This window comes from Galeopterus variegatus, unplaced genomic scaffold (assembly GCF_000696425.1).
Source record: "Galeopterus variegatus unplaced genomic scaffold, G_variegatus-3.0.2 Scaffold5936, whole genome shotgun sequence".
Classification (NCBI taxonomy): domain Eukaryota; kingdom Metazoa; phylum Chordata; class Mammalia; order Dermoptera; family Cynocephalidae; genus Galeopterus; species Galeopterus variegatus.
In genome coordinates, this window is record NW_007732047.1 from 114,801 (window position 1) to 121,541 (window position 6,741).

A 6,741-nucleotide genomic window follows, 5' to 3' on the forward strand; every position below is an offset into this window, starting at 1 on the left:
CAAAAAATTTTTTTTTTTTTTTTTTTTTTTTTTTTTAAAAAGATGACCGGTAAGGGGATCTTAACCCTTGACTTGGTGTTGTCAGCACCACACTCAGCCAGTGAGCGAACCGGCCATCCCTATGTGGGATCCGACCCCGGGGCCTTGGTGTTATCAGCACCGCACTCTCCCGAGTGAGCCACGGACCGGCCCGACAAAAAATTTTTTTAACTTTAGTAACAATAAACCCACAAAAACAGATTAAACAGCTTACCAGGGAGGCCTAGAATTGGGTATAAACTATGCTTCTTTTCCTCAGAGTGTAAACTTTCAGAAACATAATTATAAGCCAGAATAGACAATAAAGTCCACTGAAACTTACATGAACCTAACAGGACAGCTCCCAGTATCTAAAACTCATTAAAGAAATAAAAATAAATAAATAAGAAAAGAGAAAAGAAAGAAAAGGGTATACTAACTCCTTGTATTTTTCAATCCAAGAGGTCAAGAGTGAAGTGTGACCCCAATATGTCAAGAAAATAGGAACTGTCTACTTTTGTGGCTTGGCTTAAATATTTATAAAACTTCATGCTTCATAACCCTCCATGTTCTTACATTATGTTTTTATTTCTTAAAAATACAGAAGTAGAAGAAAAACTTTGAAAAGGTTCTCAGATGAAAAACAATCTAACTAACCAGAGGGGTACAAAGCACCCAGCGTGGCTTCCTGACTTCTGTGGAGTGGCAATTTTGGCATAAGAGAGAGGCTACAAAGTAATGCCTCTGTCTATTTCCTCCAGTACCTCCAGTGCCTTTCATTTGGTTTTCCATTAACTTTGATCTTTCTTAGATTTGAATTTGAGCTACAATAGAGTATTTCACTGCACAAGAACAAAAACATGTTACTGTACTGTGGTTCTATGAAAGGAAATAAAGGTAATGTCATCTGTGGGACTCTTGGTAAATCCATTCTGTAGGGCATTCTTTCCTCATAAATTTGGGATTCAGTGTGAATCCATGCCACACGAATGGTGGCATTTTCATTAAAACCAAGAATGTTTTATACATTAAAGTTCTATCAAAAGACAAGACAACTAAGGTTTTCCATAAAGAAAATATATGTCCCCCAATCTTTTATCCACATTAAAATGCAATGCTGGCCACATTAGAACTAAACATACCAAAAATAAAATGAAGCTTTACATTAAAAATTTAATTATGGATCCCCAAACCGGCCAACCACCACCACCACCCTCCCCACCCCCGCAAAAAAAATTGATTAAACAATGATGCTGCTACCAAAATTTTTCTTTCTTCAACATAAATAAAAAATGTTCTGGTAAGTTTTTAATTGACTGTTTCAATGTAAAGCTAAATGTCTCCTTCTAGGACTTACTAAACAAAACACCAAGATGCAAAACTACAAATCCTAAGAGTTGCATGTTTCAACAGGCAACTCTATAATACATTTAATGGATATTTAACAATACACTGAATAGAGCCAATGAAAGCTTAATCATATTCAAAGCAAAAGCTACTTTGGACTTTGCAAAGCAAACTCAATATGGCAAATTAATAAGAGGGGGGTCAGGAAGACACCTCGTGGACACTTTGAAGATTTCCGAAATTCAGAGTTTACTTACTTGCATTTTATTCTACATTCTTTTTGTAATTCCCAAAAATTCTCTTTACAAAGCAGGTTTCCAATTAAGTATACTTGTCTTCCCATACCATTTAAAATCAAAAACCTGTACAACTGAACAGTTCATTTGTGGGTCAAGTCTGCCATCTTCTGGTTACAAATGGAATTATAGCTGCTCATGAACCACCAATCCTCCTCTAAATTTTATCCATTTATACTGGAACATAAGTTCATCAAATCTTTTTTCTTTATAAGACTCTTTTCTCTTATATAAATAGCCAATATGTATTATAAGAAAAATTTTAAATCTTTGTATTAGTCTTCTCTTGCCTGACAAGACTACTGTCCTTGATAATCTAGACTGTACACACAAAGTTAACAGTTTTCTCAGCAAAAATAGTTAATCAATTTTTAGGCCCTGTGTCTAAAAGTTGTTTGTAGAATTTTGTAACAGCCAATAAATAAGCGTCAAATGGCTTTTTTCACTTTTGCACTTTTCCATAACAAAAATGAGCCATGATTTCACAGGAGGTGACAAAAGCACCATCAGTAAGTTTATAGATTTCTACCAATATAAAAATCTCTCGGGAGAGTGCGGTGCTGATAACACCAAGGCCACGGGTTCGGATCCTATATAGGGATGGCCGGTTGGCTCACTAGCTGAGTGTGATGTTGACAACACCAAGCCAAGGGTTGAGATCCCCTTAACTGGTCATCTTTTAAAAAAAAAAAAAAAGATCCCTACCCATGTACACCAAGTCCCTTTTGCCAAATAGGGTAACACATTCAGAGTTTTCAGAAACTAGAACATCTTTGGGGGCCTTTATTTTGTCTACCACAATAACCAACAGCAAATTTTAAAACCTGACCTTTCTTAGTTTAAGAAACCCAGGGTGATTTCAATTCTTAATATTACCCACATAATATATTTCTGATCTCTACTTCTGCCATTTTTAAAATATTACAAAGTAGAAGACAGAGGTGCTCCTGGAAGTACACAAAGAAATATTTGTCTAACTGTTCATTCTGCAGTGGTGTTTTACTGTCCACAGTAGCTGGTAAACCTTGAGCAAGTCACTCAACTTCCTTGAATTTCAATTTCTTCATCCCCCAAATTTATAACATTTTAAAAACATGGCACGCACAGTGATTTGTGTGACATGGGACTAAAACTAATACTTGTTGAACATTTTATGTGAAAGATACTAGGCTGAGCACATTGTAAGTGTTGTATCAATTCATCCTTACAAGACTTTGAGTGCGGTAGCATTAACCCTGCTTTTCAAGATGAGGAAAACAGCAGCCCAGCGAGGTCAAATAAACTGCCTACAGACACACAGCAAGTAAGTGTACAAGTCACAATTCTGACCCCAATCTGGGTAACTTGAAAGCCTATGATCCATACCATGCTGCCTCCTTACAGAAGTCCTCAAAATACTCTTTAGTTATTTAATAAATATATCTAATTATTATGTATACACTCCTCAAAAACAGGGATCAAAATTTCTTATCCGCATTTCTTAGCACTTAGTGTTAGATATAAACAGTCACTCAAATATTGAAAAGCGCACAGTCACAAATCAAAGCAAACTTGTGACAGTGGCATTTAATTCAGTATGTTACCACAAACCCTAATCTTAACAAAGCAATATTTTAAAAAATAAAGGTTTGTCACTGACAAAGTTTAGGCTCACACAAAAGTGGCTAATCCTAATATCCTTCGGTAGTTTGGTCCTTTGAGAGAAGTATTTTGTTTTTCCATTTACAGTGTAATGGCAAAAACTGACCAAATTACACTCTAGTGGCTTAAAATGGTTTCTTCAACTTCATCACTCTATGTGAAAATCGTATTCATTGTCCCTATAAAGCTGAACTTAATTTAATTGTGTTCCATAAACTGACACTGCTCTTAAATAAAAGCCAACACAGAGCTTCTCTCTCTTGCCCACTAAACTAAATAATATAATCAATGAAATACACTGCCCTTGATCATAAATCAATACCATCTGAACTAGTGCTGCATACTGTATTAGAAAAAGAAAAAAAAGTCCATAAAACTGAAAACAATTGGAAAAATGTTAGGAAAGGGGATTATCAAGAAACTGGGGGGCAGATGGGGTAAGACACTCCTTTTCAGGGTCACTCTGAGAAATCTCTTCAGCACATTCATACTTGTACTATAAATAGATAACTACAAGCAGGGTCATCACCACATGCAGGTAAAACTGGGCTAGGGCGAGCCCCGAGCTTCTCCTGCTTCTGACCCTCTCTCCCTTCCCTTCTTTTCCTTTTGCCTGTGAGCTCAGCTGGTATTGCTGGGACAGCTGGAAAGATATGGTGTGCTACTGAACTTAGTTCAATAGACTCTGCTGGAAGAATTCAAGCAGGTGCATAACACACAGAGACACAACAAACGAACAAAGGCATCTGTGATGAAAAATGCACTTGAAGGAATGTTGCTGGAAGGACTTTTGAAAGAACTAGCATTTTTCTGCCAATTCTCCCCCTGCATCCCCTGCCCAGGCTCTGGTGATGACTCCTGAGGATTACTGTAATAGTTTCCTCACCTCCAAACAGCCGTCAGATGATGTTCTTACAATCACAAAGTGATCCATGTTCCCCCATTGCTTAGCCCTTCAAAGGATAAAAGCTAAACCCCTTAGCATAGAAGGCAAGGCTCTCTAACTCCAGCCCCTGCCTCACCCCATGAGGACCAGTCATACCCCTGCTCCAACCACGTGGAACTTGAAGGTGTATAACAAGGGTTTTTCATAATGCCAATATCCCGCCTTGTACCCACCCACCTAACAAACCATCACATTGTAAGATGCAAGGTAATAAAATTGTACTGTATTTGAGATTCCTGCTTAAAGAGTAGATTTTAGGTGCTCTTGCCACAAAAAGAAAAATGGGGGATAACTATGTGAGTGATGGACATGTTAATTTGCTTCACTATAAAACCTTGACTATCCATGTGTATCTCATAACATCTTGTTGGACTCCTTAATACACATGATAAAATCTACTTTAAAACATATATTAGTTAAAGAAACTGCAGTTCAAAGATTAGCTATTTTATGAGACCTTCCCTGAATCAACACCTATCCACCCAGCCCAATCCAGACAAAACCAAGCAAACCTTCCCTTCAACTCCGCCTTGTCCTTCCTTTTCTTAAAATACCTGTAACACTTCATTAAGCCCGTGCTTATGGGCTTACACATCCATCTCCAGTTCTCAACAGCAAGCCTCTAAAAGGTAGTATCTTACCTTGCCATGTTATCCTCCATGCCTAGAACATATTAAGAACTTCAAATTTAAATCCACACTGTCAGTTAAGCACAACAAAAGTAGTAAAGGAAACTAAGATGAGCTGACAAAAAAGAAGCCTATAAAAAAAAGGAGTCAGAGAGGTCCAAGTGAGCAAATACTTTTTTAAAAGGGCTTAAAGGATGGCAATGAAAAATAGGTTGTCTTTTATTGTTGAGGAAATTTTTTGTATAATTCTTACGGTTTAAGATTCCTAAGAAGGAATTTAAATGGTTGCCTGACTTACGTATTTACACAAACAGGAAAACAGAGCAAAAGCTCCCTTAGCACAGGCATGTGCTGAGATGCATCAAAAAGAAAGGTGCATGGGACGGCCGGTGGCGCACTGGTAAGTGCGCTGCTTGGGAAGCGCGGCGGCGCTCCCACCCAAGGGTTCGGATCCCACATGCAGACCGGTTCCCGCTCACTGGCTGAGCGAGGTGCGGGAGCAACACGGAGGTTTGCGATCCCGTTGCCGGTCCCCGGTCCGGTACGGGGGCAACACTGAGGGTTGCAATCCGTTGCCGGACACGGAAAAAGACAAAAAAAAAAAAAAAAAAAAAAAAAGGTGCACGGAAAAGAAAGAAAAAGAAAAAGCTCAGCTGGTTAGAGCGCAGTGTTATAACACCAAGGTTCAGATCCCTGTTCCAGCCAGCCACCAAAAGAAAAGGTGCTTGAGTGTGATCGGGTATTTCTGCTTCAGTTTCTAACTGCACAACAAATTTCCTGGTAACACCCATACAATTCTGCCTCCATTCATCTTTATACACAAGCCACTTCCATCTACATCATTACTGTGAGCTTCCTTCCAATCTAATAACTAGACTTCACCATGCCCAGGAGCAACCGTTTTATTTTTTATTCAACCCATCCCCCACAACTCAATTATACATTGTGCAAGGGTTTGACAAAATATTACAATTGCAAATCAGAGTTAATCTCTATTAATTTATGAATATTTCAAAACCTGTCATGATTAATTCAAAAGATACAAACATTTTGAAAGCTGTCAACCTTTCTTCTATTATCTTGCTCAGTGGTTCTTCTTTGAAAAGGCCAGTAAAGATCATCATAAAGAACACTCTCTCTGCTTCCACCACCTTGCAATGTGAGACCCCTGGGTCATTGTCACCACCACTAGATGGACTTTGGACTCCGCAGCCTGAGAAACTTGAGAAGCATAACAGAAATGTGAACAGTAAGGCCATGCTGATGATGAGGTCTCAGAGAGAAATGAGGAACTTATTGGGACTTGGACAAAAGATTACCCTTGCTACACCACAGCAAGGAACTTGGCTGCATTGTGTCCATGTCCTTGGACTTTGTGGAAGTTGGAACTTAAGAGCTGTGAACCAGAGAATTTGGTGGAAGAAATTTCTAAGCAGCAAAGCATTAAGGAAGCTGTGTGGCTGCTTGTAACAGCCTACACTGAGTTATGGCAGAAAAGCCATGAGGTAAAGTCAGAATTTAAAAGGGAAGCAGAGCATAAAGATTTGGAAAATTTGCAGCCTGGCCATGTGGTAGAGAAGCAGAGAGCATGCAACGGTGCAGCCCAGTGAGCATGAGCTAAGAAGACCAGTACAAAGGAAAGGGATTACAAAGAGAAGGAGGAAAAGGCCCTGAAGGCATTGCAGAAGGCTCTGGGGCCAACTCTTCCATTTCATGCCCAAAGGCCTAGGGAAACAGAATGGTTTCGGAGAACAGGCCTGAGGCACCCTCTGCAGACTTGCTGCCCAGGGACACCTCAGGAAGCTGCTTCCAGCACCAGCACCCTGGCTGCTTTGGCTGCTCTAGCTCTAGGTAAATTGGCCCC